Consider the following 19,930-nt stretch of genomic DNA (forward strand, 5'->3'; position numbering starts at 1 on the left):
GAGTTACCAACAAAGGCAGTCCAGGAGAATGGGAAGTAAAGTCCTTGCAGAGTGGGTATCATTCATTAACAGTGACTGTAAATACTGTCCCTGGAAAAAACAAGGTTATTTTTTCTTCTGTTAACAAATCAGGTGCTTTAGCTATAGGGGCCAGGTCATTATCCCGGATGAATTAGAAACCTGACAGGTAGATTCATTTGACTGTGCTTGCTCACCTGAAATGCCTTTTTACTTTATGCTATTAGAATGGTAGCTCTTTGCATACATGAAACTCTGTCAGCTCTAGCTTGGAGCCAGTTGTCTCTGCTGGTGCTGCTTTGAGCTGTCACAGAAGTTAGAGAGGTAGAAGCTGCCAGAAATTCCCTTGCTGGGGCAGAGAGTGGCTAAACCCAGCACTCTTGTTTAAAGGCTCACATGTGAACTGACGAAGACCTGAGTCTAGCATCACCAACCTAAAGAAAACCCTTTCCCATTTATTTCCACCCTTGTAAGAAGGCACAGACAGCCATAGATGGGTGCCATTATTGTATCTGTACAAGAAGAAAGAAAACAAACCAGTAATATTACTTACAGGACACAGCTCCTAACCACAGCAGCATTTTTCCTTTCTCAGCATCTTGTCTTTATGCTCCGTCTCTCATACCATACTAAAACAGCTCCCTTTCTCTCAGTCCCTCCATGTCTTGATGGCTTGTTTTGCTATCCCTTTTCTCTGGTTTGGCTCAGCCAAGATGAACATATGGAAGAGGAAAACAAATGAAATCAACTAGCACAGGTTTCTCCGTCAGGGCAATTGACAGCCAGGTCCTGAGCCCCTCCATAGGTTCCTGAGTGCACATGTGCTCTGAGTGCATCTGTGCACTGCACGTGTACCTTTGCAACAATTCCCCTCTTCCTGTAAGACACCTAGGACAAAAATGGTCTTGGAGTCATAACTTGACTGCTCTTTTTTGTGAGTATTTTGTGATCCAGGTAATGGAAGTTCATGTACAGAACACTTGGCCAGTGCTGTTTTCCCATTAGTATAGCATAGAGCATTTATTGAAATTTAATCTCTTAGCTCTCTGCATGTAAAAATGGCCTTTCTCTTTTGCTTCATCAGCATTGCCTAGCTTGGAAAATACAGTTAATTTCAACAGTCTCCTGGTTTTCTTGCTAAGCTCATAATTAAATTCTAGGTATGTGCATATTTAACTGATCAGTGGGAGTGTTATTACATCATCTCCAGTATCTTCAGCAGGCTTCTGTTAGCTGTGGGCCAAGATGGTTGGATGCCACATTTAGTTAAACATAATAGAGAAATATTTCAAACAGGTTTCACCACTACATTTTTTCCAAGTGATGAATTATGTCAAATGTAAGCCCAGTTCTGGCTGAGCTGCCACAACTCCCTTAACTCCCCTAAGATTCAAGCAACCCCTTCACACTGCCTCCGTTCTGGGTAGCCAGCTGCTACTGTTCTCCAGGCCGGTAACTCATGACTTTGCTTATTAGTAGCCCATGTCCTCATTTACCATGGACCAGTAGCTACTAAAAAAGGACAGCCTTAATATAGCAAACAAAAAGACAGAACAACCAGAATCAAAACAAATGAGGAGCTTTTTGCTGGTAAGACTGATCTGCTCTTGCAGAGATTCCTGAAGCATATGGTGGGTGTGCCAACACAGGGTTTGGACTCTTCCTGAAAAATACTGACTTCATAACCACCAGCTGCATGAGTGGTGGGGAGAGGCCTCTGGTCTAAGCAAGCAGTCAGACTGCCTGATCACAAAATTCCATGGCCTAAAGGCATAACTTTAGGAACCTGTGGCAGCTGGTGTGTTCCTAATGTTCACTGAAATGTATATTCCATGCTTGTCTTCCCTTCCTCCTTGCTGCATCACTGCACAAAAAGTAACCCATTTTAATGGAATTATACGCTACTTCATAACCATGTCTCAATAGTTTCCACTGCAAATATACTGAATTTGAAAATAAATGCATTATTCTAGCTAACTGGCCTGCAAAATCCCTTGTACTCAGAATCTGAGGTGGGGTTTCCCCATCTTCTATGCCCCGTTCAGGGCTAAAGGTTATAGAAACCAAATTTTGTCTGTAAGGACACTTGGAAATCTCCAATGCCTGGTATTTAGGCCTTTATGAATGAAGAGACAGACCATCTACACAACAGCTAATAGGAGTAATACAGCTGTCATGCAGCAGTCTGGCCTGTAAGACATTGATTATTGGTAGAGATTCATGAGAGTATTTATGAGAGATTCAGCTTCAAAGTCCAAGTGGAACTTGAAGAACTGATGCTCAGTATACTTAATATATGTGACATACATAGTTCAGCCATGCATTGCTTTAGTCTTGCCCTGCTGTGGGATTCTTTCATTTAAATTCTGACAAGACTCTATGCAGGCCTCCTCCAGAGCTGTTCTCTGTTCTGACTGCATAATCCAAAAGAAAGAAAAAAGGGCAACCTGATTTTCAAGAGTGCAATGGACTTTCCTGGGGCAAAAACCTCAAGAACACTTTGACTGTCAAGTCAAGGAACCTTTCTAGCTCACTAAAATTAAAGAGAGTTACTTTAGCACAGTGTGACTTATGGGAAAGGAACCTATTTCAACTGCTAAGCAAAATATTTTTCTATTTTGGATGAATCCATTGATCGTAGGCACAGGAACATACACAGAGTCCAGTTTTATCACCTAACATTTGGTATAGAATCCTTCCTTAGCATGCACACACGCACAAATATTCTGCTCATATATCCCAGCAAAAGGTGTTTTGATGCTGTGCAGGTCTGCAGTCTTGAAAGCAAGGTATGCTATGAACACATTTACCATGCCACCAGTTCAGCCACTGCTAAAAGGTCATCTGCTACAGTACAGATTTGCTTCTGCTGGGTGCCTGGCCTCTCCTGGCCAGCATAACTGCTTTCAGGGCCTAGTGTTTAGGTACAGCATGGGAGGCATTTCCATCTATTCTGTATGCTATGCTAGTACCTTTTCTCCTTGCAGTCTCATAAAGGATACTCTAGACTTCTCATTGCTTCAGAGAGTCATCTGGAAGTGTCTCAGTGTTCTCTGAGATCACAATACAGTCTGCTTTTCACCACAGCAAGGGAGAATGGTCTAAACAGAAACTTCTTTTCCTCACTATCTTCCTGAATGCAACTAGATTACCCTCAGTTTAAGCTTGCTGTGCATTCCCACCACATATCCACTGCACAAAACATGTCTGCACTGGAGGACAGCCACCAAAAGAGTCAGGTCAGCATTTAGCAAAATTCAGGGCTCAGAAATCTTTGCCAAGTACAAGAATGATTCTAGAGTTTGGAGGATCTTTGGGAAGAGGAGAGAGGTATTAATCATTTGTCCAGTTATTTATGTGTGCTGCCTGGAAGGCAAGAATGAATCAGCCACACACAGAAAAGACTTCTATCTGCCCTCTGCGAGGCCCAGCCCAAGGCCCACTCCAGATGCCAAGTAGGTCACCCAGGTTAGAATCCCCTACCTGTAAGTGTTATATCCCCTACCTGTAAGTGTTATATCCCCTACCTGTAAGTGTTATATCCCCTACTTGTAAGTGTTACACAGGTAAGGCACCAGTCCTCACTAGCATTCCAGAATAATGCCTCCCTCCCATTGAAATATTATCACCTCTGAACTGATGCTGAGCAAAGCCTGGGAGAGAACTCATAAGGTTTCATTAAGTTGCAGCTGAGGTGTCAGTGATTTAGCAATGTGACCAATGTGAAGTCACTGCTGTTTCTTCAGTGTACTGTAGTGGCAGCCAAAGTAGAAAAAGCTCGGGTACCAGTAGCAAAAAAACCCCCACCTGGGCTGCAAAGCCCACTCTAGAACCAGATAGATAATACAATAGTGACTTCAGTTTATATGCCTCCAGAGACCATGGCAGGACTTGGATTAGCCTCATGTATGGTTCACCTGCATGTTTGGAAGGGTGTTTGGAAAGGTCCAAGACCACCCATTCACCAAATGCAGAATGGGAAATATCCAAGCCTTATAGTATGTTTCTAGAGCTATGGCATGCCAGAAAAGTAGATCTAAATGTCTGAGCTCCCTAATAAACATCTATAAATATCAGCTTTATACAAACTAAAGATACTCACTAACTCAAAATTCTCTGGTTTCTTTAAAGCCCATCTGTGACCACTCTGTGTCTCATTTCCTTTGCCGATTTCCCTCAAGCAAATAAACCCTAAAGTATATTCCCTAATGCCGTTAGGTTTTGCTATACAAGTTCTGCTAAGCCGTTAGTGATCCTACTTTCATCTAGATTAAGACATTTGACACAATCACACAATGTGCTCCATGTTTGTCCCACGACATTGCTCATAATAATGTAATGTAATGAAAGAGCAACATCAGCAGGATATGATGGTGCGAATCTATTGCAGGGGAGACTAACAAATCTGCCTTCCCAAGAATTTGCTCTCTCTCCATTGTCACTGGCAAATATGGTGGGGGAGGGGATCAAAGATCTCCAAAGGTGCAGAACATTTTCTTTCCATGTGAAGAGTCTATGTGTGCTACATGTCTAAGCAACTTTAGATAACTCATTCCTGTGAGCCTCAGCTAAGACAATTTACTCCCAGTCCTGGTCTGGTTGGCAGCTTCCCGAAGTGAGCTGTGCAAGCAGGCTAGATTTTTTGCTAACCATGTACAACAATTGGAAGCCAAGGAAGACATCTGTTTCAGGGCTCATGCCATGCTTTTACTCTCAGAAATGCAATTTGGTCTGACTCAATCAAATAGTTCAATGACCTCACCGACTGTTTTCCCCCAGGATCTGTTACTAGACATAGTAAAGGGTGAGACACTGCACCAGATGGCCTATATACTTAATTGGTTTTGTATAACAAAAGTATTTAAATTACATGCAATTACACAGGATTTTATCCTTCCCAAAGATGGGGTAGGCTTCATCTCTCATGTTCTACTCCAGGTATAACTCCCTCCAAGATCAGTGGATTTCATCTGAAAGGGTATACAAACACCAAAACCCACTTCTTAAAGCATCGTTTTCTTAGCACAGGACAAGAATGAACAAGAAGAATATAAACATTACTTCCTGTCCCTGTTCTTTGCACCACATCTGTTGAGGCAGGTGAAACATTCAAAAAGCACATAGCCAACTGTGGAATTATATACTACTGAATGCACTTGACAGGTCCAGCCAATGAGGAAGTTATGCTCTGAAGGACAAAATATTGTTACATTTACATTAGCACCAGAACTGCAGAGATACAAGCTGAGATAGTGAAGGAAACGGCTAGAAAATTTTCACTCTTTCCACAATTTGCAAGTCTTTCCACTCATAAGAACAGTATAGAGAAATGGCAAACTGTAGAAGAGCTGTTCACTGAAACTCTTCAAAATATTGGTTTTGTATTCTTCTATTACTGAAATACCTTTTTATATTTGAGACAATATTTTTTCCAAAAAACACACAGAACTAAACAAGCTAAATGGAGAGCATGGCTGTGTGAGATTAATTAGAGTTCTTTTTTAAGAGTATTATTATAGTATTATTAGGAAAAAGACACCACCACCCCCCAAAAAATGTAGTGTTAATTCATTAAACTATAAGCCTTTAAAAAGCTGTGATCTTCTCTTTTGTGGTGCTTTCTGTGCCTAGCATAGCAAAGCCCGACCCCTAAGTTAGTTCTGTGGGTGTAATAACAATATAATAATAAAGAAGCCTGCATAAAAAGACACATGAAATAGCATTAATTTAGGCAAACAAAAGCAAAACCACCACACACATATACTCACCCAAACTGGAAAAAAATCTTCAAATCTCCAATCCCCCTTGCTATATGAGTTAGAAATTTGGCTTTACCTAGAAACAATAAATGTTTGTTCAGTAACACAATACATAACAGCATGAAACCATGCAACTTACAAAACTGCTGCACAATATATAGAGGAACAGATAGCTGTCCTACAGGGTTAGGACCCATTATTAATTATCCTCCCTATCTACCTTGCACTGCAGCATGGAACTCTGAGCATGCGCATGGCCAACCAAAGGTGAGACTAAATGTGTTCACTCAGATGTGAACTTTAAACCCAAAGGACTTTAAACTAAGCTGTGTTAATTCTCTAGCAGGCCCAGCTTGGAGTTCATGCATGAATAGTTCAGTTCATGGTTTTTGGAGCCTGAGGGGTCTGGATTTGTCTTGGCATTTAGGACTGAAGAGGATTTCTGAGACAGGAAAAATCCATCCAAACCTTTTTTTGAATTGCCAATCTGTAAAAGGTGGCTGACCAGTCAGTAGAGGTGTATCCATCTGAAAATCCTCTCCCCTTGTTTTAAACATCTGGAAGCTATAATACACATTCTCAGCATCTGTGGTGGCTCATCTGACTAGGCAGAATAGGCCTGGGCAAGGGATACATTTCTGCTGTCCACCTGGAGTGTGATCTTCAGGGGACTCAGGGTTGGGAGGTGAGAGAGCACTGATCTCTGTACTGCATGGGAGAGGAGCAGGCACACTGCCCTGCCTATTCTGCATCTATGGCCAGCGCCAGAGGGGAAGGGCAGACAGCAAAATATCCTGTTTAGCTTCCTTAGCCTCTGAGAGGACTTTGAGTCATAGTCCTGGGACTGCAGAAAGGTGCCTCTGCCACAGCCTACACATGGTATCACAGCTTATCATAACATTTTTTGAAAGAACACTTAGGTATTTTTTGTGCCAGCCATACTGCCTTCCAGTTCTGGGTCTCACAGAGCATCTCCATGCATTCTTCTCCTCCCTCTGCCTCTCTGCCCTCATGTCTCATCTGCAGCTTTTCCATTTATTTAAACCATGCACAGCTAACACCTGAAATTGGATCTGACAGACTTTTCATGTATTTTCCTAGGAGGCATCAATTTATTTTTTTGCCACCAAATAAGAAGCAACTGTTTTTTCTCCCTTTTGGTGTGAAAGGCTCTAATTCTGCACATGACTCACTGTAAAACAGCCATACATCTCAGCCAAGAGCTGTGGAAAGGCAGCCTGGCCTATTTTACTGTGAATCATCCTTCAGACCCTGAGACTTCTTTCAGACGTACTCTGAACCAAAGCCAGTAGCTGCTGAACATTCAGTGATGTGAGAGCTTGGCCACATAGGGAATGCCACACTCATCTAAGCCAAGCAGGAGAGAAGCTTTCTGACTTGAGAGGCAGGTCCTTGCAGGCTTCATTCACACCTGTCAGAGGCATGGCACAGAGCTGAAGATTGGCTTTTGGAAAAGAAGAAATGGAGATTGTGCTCCTACCTCAAACAAGTTTTTGTAATGGAGAGCTGCTGTACTGTGTAACAACACAGGTCACACAGCCACCCAAACACAGTTTGAAGCAACTGTGAGGAGGCAGAAAAAAGGGCCAGGGTACCTCAGCCTGACTGTACAGACATCCTAAGCCTATAAAGAAAGTTGAATGGACAACTCAAGGCTGCCAGAAGCACTCTGTTAGGGAGGTTTCCTAGCCCTTTTCATGTGGTCTCACTGCAGAATAGAGATTAATGGCTGCAGAAATTGCTGGGTAATGTCAAGACAAAAAGTAGTGCTGGCATTTAGGACATTCAGATAAGCTTGAATTCTGCCTTTAGTAATAAGCACATGACTGTTGAAACTGTATCTGCATTCTGCCTGGAGGGGTTCCCAGATATATGGGTAGGTTTCTGATGGCTCAGGTATAAAGGTGCTTTCTTAAGACAGAGCTGCCATAACATCCAGAATGTTGCCATTATTCATAAATGTAAGAGATGACTCATTTTCCTCACAGGGAGTTGGAAGTGCTCAGTGTGCTGGAAGATCAGGCCATTTACCTTAACATGAAGTCTGTCTTTGAAAATTTTGCATGGGAGACTGTCCTTAGCAGATATCAAAGCAGTAGACATACAGCTTGCTAACTAGAATACATCTGCATAAAGAGCAGAGTTTTTATAAGTTTTTGATCTACTCCTTCTCCTTGAGTACTGGCTGGAGAATGTCTTGTCACTTAGTGTTTGGATAGAAATCAAAACCAAATGGCACACCTTACTCCCACTCTGGTCCAGAGCTTACAGTATGAACCCTTTTATGTGCACTGTGTGATTTTTAGTTCTCCTTCAGCGGCTGTGACAGTCAATCCCCATGGTCCAACATCTGGATTATCCTTTGCATCCAAACTAATATGCGAGTCTGGCATCTAGATTATTATTAAAAAAAAAACACAAATGACTGCTCCACCCTAAAGACATGCACTGGCAGACGAATTCAGATTAGCTGAAATGCTTCACTTACCTACAGACTAGTTTTCAATTGTTCCTTAAACTGGGTGTTGAAAGTTTATAGAGCTGCTCAAGAACCCAATCCTGGAGGTCCTGTGTGTGCCAGAGAGATCAAGGTAGGAAAAACATGGTATGAGGAAAAGTCCTAGTCCTCTGCCTTCAGCCCTTGCTGTAAAAACAATCAATATCATTTAAATGGAGTACTTTCACATTCTGTTGATTACTGACAGGTCAGAGAAAACTATGAATCCTCATCTCACTTGTGTTCAGATCTCCCCTTTCATACAGTTATTCATAAAGAGGAAATTTCATTTTTAGATTAAAAAAAAGATCTCAAAGAGAAACTGCAGCAAATGAAAGCCTCTGAACAACTGAGCACTTTTCTCATTAGCAGTTCACATATTCATATTAGAGCAGTTGCTACACTGGAATTTTCCCCTCTCTAATCCAGAATTCTATCTTCCTTATTAATTCTTAATCTTTTGATCTGTCAGTCAGCAAACAGGCTCTGCAAGCTGGTTGCATACACTTAAACTTCAGCAGCATGTTCCCCAAACAGGCAGTGTTTAGACAGTTGGTCTAAACACGGGGAGCTCCTGTGTGTGTTCACAGACAGGGGTGTGAAATAGACTCAGAATGAGCAGGCACCTATAGCTACAGCTTTCCTGTATTTGCTTTTCAAAACAGATTTTAATAATCCCATAGCAAACAACACACATGAAATGCAAGTAATTTTCTTTTCCATTCTCTTTGCTGCTGGCTGAGGAAAGAATAATAAGAGATTGGAAAGAGATTGCTAAATTTCAGTCTTATTAAAGAAAAAAATTAAATAGCTTGGCATATGTTGAATGCAGTTTACCATTTCCGATGAAAGATTGATTATGGTCACGGAATAAGCTGGGATCTGATGTGAATAGATGGCTTCTTTGTGCAGATGAACTGAGTCATCACAGCACCAGGAAGGGAGGCTGAGCAGGGACTGGTCATCCCCCACATGTTACGGAGTTCTGCTGCCTTAGGTTCAGGCTCTCTGTAGAAAGATGTCTCTGCAGGAGGATCTCCCTGTACTTCCAGCACCAAATACTAATATCAGATTAAAGGCTGGTGGGCAACTGGTTTGGTTTCTTGCTCTTTGGATATCTAAGGGAACACAGCATTTAATACCCAGGGCATTTGACTTCAGCAGGGTCCAGCAAAGCCATTTGGAATCACCTTTTTCCTTAATCTAGAGAAGCTCCTTCATGGCAGATCAAAGCGTCTGGTCCTCTCCTTCAGTGTTTGGCTCCTTTCCAGAGAAGATGTTCCCTGTGGCTAGAGACAGTCTCTAGCTGATGGCTTGTCCCATCTGTATCTCATCTTCATTAGAGCTGCACCGATTATGTTTGTTCACAACTAGCTAGCTAACAGATTAGTAATCCATGTTGATCTGCTTCTAATGTGCAAATGTTGCCATGACACTGATTTCCATTGCATGAGCAATCCTAATCCCAAGGACTGTGTAATCTGTGGAAAAGAGAATGTGCCACATCCTGAGTTGTACATTGTAGCCCCTCCCTCCTCACAACTACTGAGATGCTGAGTAGCTGTTTTGCAAGAACACGTTGAATAGCTACTTAAAATGTAAGAACATGCATTGTTTGGTGTTAAGACATCCTGATCACCCAGCCTGATTTGGTATAGAGAAACTCAAAGAGTGATAGGATCAGCATAGGATCAGCCACAAGAGCCATCTCATGCTGGGAAATGACATGGTCAGAACCAGATGGGTAAATTCAGCTACATCCTGAATTTTGATTCATAAAGTTTGGTTACTTCTGGATAATGAAGGGAAGTGAGAACTCTGACTGGTAATTTTAGGAAAAGAGAATGTCTCCAGCATGCCACTATCCAGAGTAATTAAGCTAAAGTACTTTACTTTCACCCAGGGCTACTGAAGCCTCAGCCACTTCAAAGGTCTACAAATCTGATGGGACTGGGGAAAGGTGGAGTTCAATCTGCAGAAAGCTGCTAACCAGCCTAAATGCTACAATTTCACTGGTTAGAAGAGGCAAAGTAAGCCATCCCTTTGTGGCCAAAGGAGGGCCAGCTCAGGATCTGGGTTCCTGGAGTACAGGAGAGAAGTGAAGTGGCTAATGACAGCATGTTCCAGCTTATTAGCCAAGAGGCTATCACCAAGACTTCCCTGGCAGTAAGGGTGTTAATTTACTGGCTTGCTCTGATTCCTCTGGTGTCAGGAACTTGGTAAATGTGAGTGGAGATAAATTGTTTGGTGTAACAAGGCATCTACAGGTGGACACAGGGCATCAACACATCTAACATCAATGATGGGCTTGCCTGGGAGGCCATGGGGATAGTGCTCTTGAGGTAGCAAGGCACCAGACCTTCTGCAGTGAGAGGCATGATGCTGAACAAAACCAAAATGATTAGGCACTAATATCCCTGGAGGTTCACAGTATTCACAGTGTCAGGCTCATGCAGCCTAGCTTGGCTTTGCTGTGCCCCAGTCCCCATCTCCACAATTCATTCAGAGCTGAGGCAGCTCTGCCAGCCCAAACCCTTTGCTTCAGGGAAAGAAAAATCCGCTTTTCTGGCCAGCGATTCATGACACAGGTGTTGGGGCAGGGTGGAGGAGGGGACAGGCTAGACAGGCCTAGGAGGAGAGTACATTGGGCTGTGGGTTTAATGGGTCCAGAAGACTGGAGCAGGTCCTAGCTTCCATCTTGCTGAAGAAGGAACTAGCACTATCTCTATCTTGCACTAAAGGCCACAGAGTAAACATCTTGAAATGAGGAGGGATAAACAATTATCTCCACAAGAGAGGGAGGGGAAAGAGAGCCCCTGAGAACCCCTACACACAGCCTCCTATAACACAGAGTCAGTTTCACAGGGGTAAACCCAAACAACAGTTAATGTACACAGAAGATGTACCACAGCTGTAGTACAAACTCCATAGGCTGCACATGCCCTGCTATCAGTAACTTTGCATCAGGGATTTCTGTTGTGATAGCTGGATCAGCCACTGGAAGACAGCACTTCCAACCAGCTTTGCAGTAGCATTGCTTAGTGCATTCTTTTACCCAACAACTATGTTTTATGATATGGAGATCATTATCTGCTCCTTACCTTTGCATCTTGACTGATGCTCAAGGTCAATGAGGCCAGGAAGGGAAAAAGCTGCACAGTATCTCCTGCTTTTCTAAATCTGCAGTGGTGCTCCTCTAAGGAAAAGAGAAGCATGAGGTCTTCACCAGCCACCTACTTGTATTCTGCCTGTAGCAACTAGTTTGGAGTCTCCTGTATTTTAAAACTGTATTACTTCTTTTGGGGTATCCTTCACTCTGTTGAAGATGGAGACCTCTGCAGCTCGGAAATCTCCACTCTGGAAAGCAGGGATTTGTTGTATCTTTTCTAAAGACTCTCTGTTTTCTCCATCCAGATTTCCAAGTAGCCCTCCAACGAATCCAGACTAGAGAACAGGTTAGAGAATTTCAGCTTGTAGGGAGGAGCAGAACAGACCCCATCAGACTGTTCTGCTCCTCTAAAGAGTAAAGAAACAAGTACAGATAAGAACTTTCAGGGAAGTTCTGGAACTTTTCATTGTACATGCTAAAACTGACATGGATTCAAAAACCAACTGAATAAATTCAGAGAAGAAAACTCTGCCAAGGGCTCTCAAAAGTAAAGATGCTACCTCTGGACCAGGCAACTCTTGAGCTGCAAATCCCTGAAGGCTGTGTATATTTGAGAAATATTATGTACTCTTCTTTTCCAGTCAGTCAAAATTGCTCCCCAAAAGGGACAGGTTGCTGGGCTGCCAAGATCTTTGCTATGTGAATAGCTCTCCAAAGACTTTTGGTTCTTAAAAAAAAAAACCACTGAATTGTCTGAGCCCAGACTCTGCAGAGAAGTATGCCTGAAAGACCAGCACAGATAGCATGTTCTCCCTTCTCTGTATTATCCATGGTTTTTATACACTGTGTTCCTGACTTGTTGTACAAAGGAGCAACCTGCATTAGGTGAATGCATTTTCATGCCCAAGCAGGTGCATTTTCATGTCAGCTCATTTGGGCAGGTTAATTCTTGTTAAGACTCAAAGGTTGTCCTCAAAATGAGACCATCACAGAATCACAGAATGGTTGAGGTTGGAAGGGACCTCTGGAGATCATCTAGTCCAACTCCCCTGCTCAAGCACAGTCACCTAGAGCACATTGCACAGGATCGCGTCCAGGCGGGTTTTGAATATCTCCAGAGAAGGAGACTCCACAGCCTCTCTGGGCAACCTGGTCCAGTGCTCTCTCACCCTCACAGTGAAGAAGTTTTTCCTCATGTTCAAATAGAACTTTCTGTGTTTCAGTTTGTGCCTGTTGCCTCGCGTCCTGTTGCTGGGCACCACTGAAAAGAGTCTGGCTCCATCCTCTTGACAGCCTCCCTTCAGATATTTGTACATATTAACAAGATCTCCTCTCAGCCTTCTCTTCTCCAGGCTAAACAGGCCAAGCTCTCTCAGCCTTTCCTCATAAGAGAGGTGCTCCAGTCCCCTAAACGTCTTTGTAGCCCTCCACTGGACTTGCTCCAGTAGTGCCACATCCCTCTTGTACTGGGGAGCCCAGAACTGGACACAATATACAACACCATATATGCAGATAGAAGGCAGATTTCTCTCTGACTACAGGGCTTTGATTTTTCTACACTAACAAGTCACAATCTGCTCATCTTTGTGACTTTGCACATTGTGCTTTTGAATGTCAGCTTGCTTCTACAACCCCAGTCCCCCATGTCATCTTGTTTTTAGGGCAGTAAGTCCACTTCCCCAGAGACTCCAAGACTACTAAAACAAGCAGTTGGCTTGTTTTAGCACAACTGACCTGCAGAATCCCCTCACATATTATATTCTCAGTGCCATTTAATTGTTTGCTCTTTCAAAATTTCTTTGATACCTTCCACATCCTCAAGGCCAGACAAAAGACCTTGAAGCTGCGGAACTCACACTTCACCCTTAATCTGAACAATGCTTGTAATTGCCTAGCCATTCAGCACTGTCCCTTCACAGACCAGAAGTACTCACTGCCGGGGTTCCTGTTTGAAGAACAGTTCTTTCAGAGGATACAATGGAAATGCCTTGCTTCCCTGCCCTGATGTTTCCCCTGTCTCCTTGAATACAATGGCTTTCATTTACAGTGCTGACAATCTGTGAGATTTAGGGTAATAATCCAAAGCCAGTACCATTATTTAAATATTTGACTCAATCTGGTACTATATTTACATTGTCTGTATTACTGATACAACCCTGTCTCCTCTTTCTTTGCTCCAAAACAGTCTTCTGTGATTCATTTTAGAGATGTAACATTACAATGCCACAATCAAAAAAATCCTGAACTCTTGAAAGAGAGCATGTCAGGGACCTGGTGTACTGCATGCAAAAAGGTGCATTTCTTAGCTTTCATAGAAAACCCACTATTCTGAAGATAATACAAACCTGAGTGGCCAAGCTCAGCTGAAATGAGGTAAGTGCTTGGCAAGTGAACTTAATCTTTACCTAAAAAAGGCTAAATTCCTGAAGGATCAAAGGTCATCATCAGCTCATGGAATTCACATTTTAAATCAAGGACATCATTTTCAGGAGCTATATTTGTCAAGAATTAGCTTTCAGCATCACTTTATGTCCAAATGTAGGCCACCACACAGACAAGGTCAGTTTACAGGCAAGCCATAGTTATTATTTCTTATTTGCTTGCATGCAGACAGTGTGCGCTGTGCTGTTTAAAGCACATTTCACCTAAGAGAGTAACCAGTCCACATGGAAAAAACAAACAAGATTTTTTTTTAACGCCAAAAGATATTGGTGCTAAAGATTCATGATTTGTGCTTCCATTACGAATTTATGAAAATGAATGTATTTATCAGATCTCTACAGGGAAAACATGTATCTTGCAGGAAAGAGTGTTAAAGATCCATTCAGCCATAAGTTACCTGCAGCGACATAGTGCAAATGCCTGCTGCCAGTTCACAGCCTTTGCAATGATGATTTTATTTAAATGCTCTGCTTTATTTATATTTTCTTTGTTCACAAAATAATGAGAACACACTTTCATATTCCCAGATCAAATTCTTTTGGCACTGAAGATACTGGCAGGAACCCAAAAGCGCACACACCCTTCCCTACACACTTTGCCAGGACCTTATGTACTGCTTTCCTGATGCAGCTGTCTCCTTCCCCTACATGCTTTCATTGCCTTTCTCTGAGTCATCCACTGATCAGCAGAGTTAATGCAAACTTATTATTTTAACTGTCTGAAGGCATAGTGTATTGGACATTGTGCTGACTGTTTGATCTGACCCCTAGGCTGTGGAAGATTGGTAGACTGATTAAAGCAGGCACCAGGCCTGCCTAAGCTAGCCTAGGGATCATCCTCCTACAGGGATGTGGGCCTGAATGTGCCTTCTGAGTTTGCCCATGCTCAGAGTATCTTGATTAACTGTTTAACCATCTCCTAACACTGGAGCACAGAACACTTGGCTTTTCTAGACAGAGATATCCATGTTATTACGACAGCAGACCCTCTGCACTCCAGCACTCTTTGTCCTTCTTAGAAAGGCAGTTTCGTAGAGAACCTGAACTTACCACTCCACCCCCAGCTGCCCCTTCCCAAGAAAGGCCACACTGTACATAAGCCAATGGAGTCCTACTTCTAGATCTTTTTTTTCCTACCCCTGCTGAAATATCTTCCACCTCATCTGGGAAGATCTGACAGCCTGCCTGTGCTGGGGCATCTGGAGAAACAACCAGTGAAACATAGTATGGGCCACTTGCTTTCAGCAGCCTCTAGTTTTACATGTCAAGGACAAATAAATGGATTTTGTCTTGTCTATGCAGCTCAGTCTTTCACTGCAGTCTGAACTGGAGAGGACAGTGGGGACTGGGGAATTGTGAGTTCCCTGAGATTTCACAAAAAAATGCTTTTGCTAATTTACAAACCCTCTGCTTGGCATAGCATAGCCACTTAATGAAATTCACATTTTAGGAGAGAAGCAGTGATTTCTTTACGCAGAAATGAAGGACTACATCAACTCAGCTGCATGCAGCTTACTGTATATGAGCAGTGTCTCCTGAAGGGTGAATGCTGTGCTAAATGGGATGATAGAGAGTGTGATGGTGTCAGGGAAAGCTGCAGTGCATCCTCCACAACAGTAGCTCATTATGCCTTTGCAACAAGAATACAATTGGGTATATTTTCCACCATATTTTCCATTTTTAACCACCTAAGAAGATCCCTTCTGCTCACTGCACCTTGTCCTGTCCCACAAGGATGTCCCCAAGTATCAACTTCACTGCCTGGCCCAATGGCAATGAAAGCCAAAGTGGCTGAGCCTTCATGCAAGGAGAGACATTGCTCAGGAGGCAAAGGACATTTATTATGCTATTGCTGATGAACTGACCCCATGCCCCATAAAACAAAGGATTCACAGCACTATCAAAGTCCAGTGAAAATTACTCACTGAAGTTTATTGGTACATCTTTCATCTGGTCCTAGTGAATCTAAGCCAAGGACTCTAAGATTGAGCTGGACTGAACAGCAGAGCCCATCTGTCCCCCACCAGACTCTAAACCTGCAGCCCTCTCATTGGGTATTGTTTACTCTGTGACTGTAGACCATGTCCTATTGGGCAAGGACACTCTCCCTTTCCAGCCCTTCCACTCTACTTGATGAGCTGCTGTGGAAAGATGCAGAAAAGACAGCTCTTTTGGCAGAGCTGGGATACAGGCATCACACTACTCCCTATAGCAAGCAGATCTCTGAAGAGGTCAGCAACCTACTACAGTCATGAACCCCAGAAGTGATGGTGGGAAGGGAGGTCTGGAGGTCTTCATTCCTAACTCATGCTTGGAGGGGGCCTACTTCCCACCACAGCAGATCAGGGTGGTCCTGTCTTTGTCAAGCTGAGGCTTGGAAACCTGAAGGATGGACCCCTCCCACACACACTTCACTGAAGACCTTTCCCAGGGCTGAAACACGCCCTCGGGCAAGAATATTGTCCCTATGTCTAACCTGAAAGCCCAAGCTGCATCTTGTGCCCATTGACCCTTGTTGTATCATCTGACACTACCAAGACTTTGACTCTGTCATCCTTTAACCGTCCTTAGGTAGCTATGGGATGCTGTTAGATTTCCTTGGCCACCTTCTTTACAATGCGGAAAGAGCTAAGGAATCTAAATTATGCAGAGACACTCAAGGTTGTCTTATAGTTTTAACACGGATGCAGCTGAGTATCAATGACTATGCCTGTTAACACACCAAATCTACTGAAGTCATTCATTCCCTGGGTAGTCAAGGAACTCCACAGGAGAAGTCATTTGGTGCATCATTCCATACATCAGAAAAGGCTGGGGGCTAGCCAGGTGTGGATCAGCTTTGCAGAGAAGGAACTAGGGATCCTGGTGGACAACAAGCTGAACATGAGCCAGTAATGCACCCTTGCAGCAAAGGCCAATGGTAGCCTGGATTGCATTATGGAGAGTGTTGCCAGCTGGACAAGGGAGGTGATCCCTCCCCTCTACTCAGCCCTGCTGAGGCCACACCTGGAGTACTGTGTCCAATTCTAGGCTTCCCAGTACACGAGAGACACAGACCTGCTGGAATGATTCCAGCAAAGAGCCACAAAGCAACTGGAGCATCTCTCATATGAAGAGAGGCTGAGAAAGCTGCAACAGTTTAGCTTGGAGAAGAGAAGGCTCTGGGGAGATCTTATCAATGTTTTTAAATATCTGATGGGAGATTGTTAAGAGGATGAGGCCAGACTCTTCTCAGTGGTGGCCAGTGACAGGACAAGAGGCAATGGGCAAAACAAGAAACTCTGTCCAAAAATAAGAACACACTTTTTTATAGTGAGGGTGGTTAAGCTTGGCAACAGGTTGACCTGGGAGATCGTGGAGCCTCCATTCTTGGAGATATTCAAAGCTCCACTTGACATGGTCTTGGGCAATCTGTTCTAGCTGACCCTGCTTGATCGGGGGGGTTGGACCAGGTGATCTCCAGAGGTCTCTTCCAACCTCAAGTATTCTGAGATTCTGTGGTCTGCATTGAAAAGGCAATCAACTGATATTAGACAACAGACTGAGTTGAAATGAAGTGATTCACTGAACTCCTAACCACCTTCACAACAAAGCAGTTGACTAACAGGTGAAGGAACTTTCCAGGTGCCAATTTTGGACTATCCTGAAGATTCCACGCTACGGTTCTATATGTAGACCAGCTAGTATATTTCAGTGTGTGGATTAACATCATGGGTGGAGAATATGGCTATTTCAAATACTTTCTAGTCAGCCCCTCCTGCAATATTGATCCAGCTATACTATGAAATACTTGTAAATGCTCAGACGTAACAGTTCAGGGAGTCCGATGCTGTTGCAAGAACCCTGACAACAGAGACTATCATTGCCATGCAGACAGGAAATGACTATTCCGTTTGACAAATTTGATTGCCTGCATGAAAGTTAGCCTATACCTAGATGCCCAGAAAATCTGTTTGGTTTTTTTTAAACAAACACTCTCTCTGTGTGTATATGTTCAACAGCCAGACTACCAAACCCAAATCCCTCCATCTCTCCTCACAGACTATCTACTTTAGGCTCCTATCCATCCTGGATAACACTACTCCTTTCCAGTTTGTTTACCTTGTGCTTGACCTGAGAAGTCCAGGCTGAGCACAGTAGTACATATCCTCACAGAATCACAGAATTGTTGAGGTTGGAAGGGACCACTGGAGTTCACCTAGCCCAACACACTACTCAAAGAGGGATCAACTAGAGCAAGTAGCTCAGGACTACATCCTGTTGGGTTTTTGAGTATCTCCAAGGATGGAGACTCCACAACCACTCCGGGCAACCTGTTCCAATGCTTGAGCACCTCTACAGTAAAAACTATTTTTTTGTGTTTAAATACAATTTCTTCTACTTGTGCCCGTTACCTTTTGTTCTTTCACTGGATACCACTGAGGAGAGTCTGATTTTGTCTTCTTTACACCCTACCAACAGGTATTTTTACACACTGATGGATCCCCCAGAGCCTTCAGGCTAAGGCTCCAGGCTAAACTGTCACAGCTCTCTCAGCTTCTCCTCATATGTCAGACACTTCAAATTCCTAAAGCATCTTTGTGGCCCTTCACTGGACTTGCTCCAGCAAGTCCATTCCTATCTTGTACTGGGGAGCCCAGAACTGGACATAGCACTCCAGAAGTGTTCTCATCAGTGCTGAGAAGACGGAAAGAATCATGTCCCTCAATCAGCTGGCAACATTTCTCCTGCGATTCTGTAATACAGGTTAGGATGCCGTTGGCTTTCTTTGCTGCAATGGTACACTACAGTTCATGTTCAACTCATCCACCAGGTCTCCTAGATCTTTTTATTCAAAGCTGTCTTCCAGCTGGTTCATTCCCTGGCTTTACTAGTGCATGGGGTTTCCAGGTCCTCCCCAGGTGCAGGACTTGGCATTTCCCTTTGTTCAACTCCATGAGATTCCTGTCAGCCCATTCCTCCAGCCTGTTGAAGTCCCTCTAAATGGCAGTACAATCATCTCGTGTATTAACCACTCCTCTGAGTTTTGAATCATCTGTGGACTTGCTGCGGGTACTTTTGGCCCCATCATCCAGGTCATTAATGCAGATATTAAACAGTATTACACCCAATATCAACTCCTGAAGGACACTACTAGTGACTGGCCTCCAGCTGGACTTTGTGCCACTGATCAAAACCCTCTGAGTCCAGCTGTTCAGCCAATTTTCAGTCTGTTACTAGCCTATAATTCATCAGTTTGCGTATGAGGACTTTATGGGAGACAGTACTGAAAGCCTTACTAAAGCTGAGATAAACAACAACGACTGTTCTCCTGTCATACACCAAGCCAGTGATCTCATCATAGAAGACTGTTGGGTTGGTCAAGCATGACTTCCCCTTCCTTAATACATGCCGACTACTCCCAATAATCTTCCTATCCTTCACATATACGGAAATGGTATTCAGGATTAGTTGCTCCATCACGTTCCCAGAGACTGAGATGAGGTTGGCTGGCCTGTAGTTCTCTGGATCTTCCTTCTCGCCCTTCTTGAAGATAGGAGTGACATTTGCTTTCTTCCAGTCCTCAGGTACCTCTCCCAGTCGCATGACCTTTCAAAGATAATTGAGAGTAATCTTGAAATGCAATCAGGCAGCTCCCTCAGTACTCATGCGTGCATCCTATCAGGTCTAATGCACTTGTTTATGCCCACTTTGTTTAAATGTTCCCAACTTTATCCTCTTCCACCAAGGATAAGTCATCGTTCCAGCAGACTTTCCATCTGGTCTCAGGGCCTGGGATTCCTGAAGGCTGGTGTTCCCAGTGAAGACTGAGGTGAAGAACACATTCAATACCTCTGAATTTTCTGTGTCCATTTTCACCAAGTTCCCTGCTCCATTTAGCAGCAGACCTACATTTTCCCTAGCCTTCCTTTTTGCTGCTGATATATCTGTAGAAGCCTTTCTTGTTGCTCTTCATGTCCCTTGCCAGATTCAACTCCAGATGAGCTCTGGCTTTCCTAACCCCATCCCTGCATGCTTCAACAGTGTCTCTATATTCTTCCTGGATCACCTATCCCTGATTCCACCTCTTGTACATTTCCTTTTA

The sequence above is a fragment of the Apteryx mantelli genome, chromosome Z, assembly GCF_036417845.1.
Source record: "Apteryx mantelli isolate bAptMan1 chromosome Z, bAptMan1.hap1, whole genome shotgun sequence".
Lineage (NCBI taxonomy): Eukaryota > Metazoa > Chordata > Aves > Apterygiformes > Apterygidae > Apteryx > Apteryx mantelli.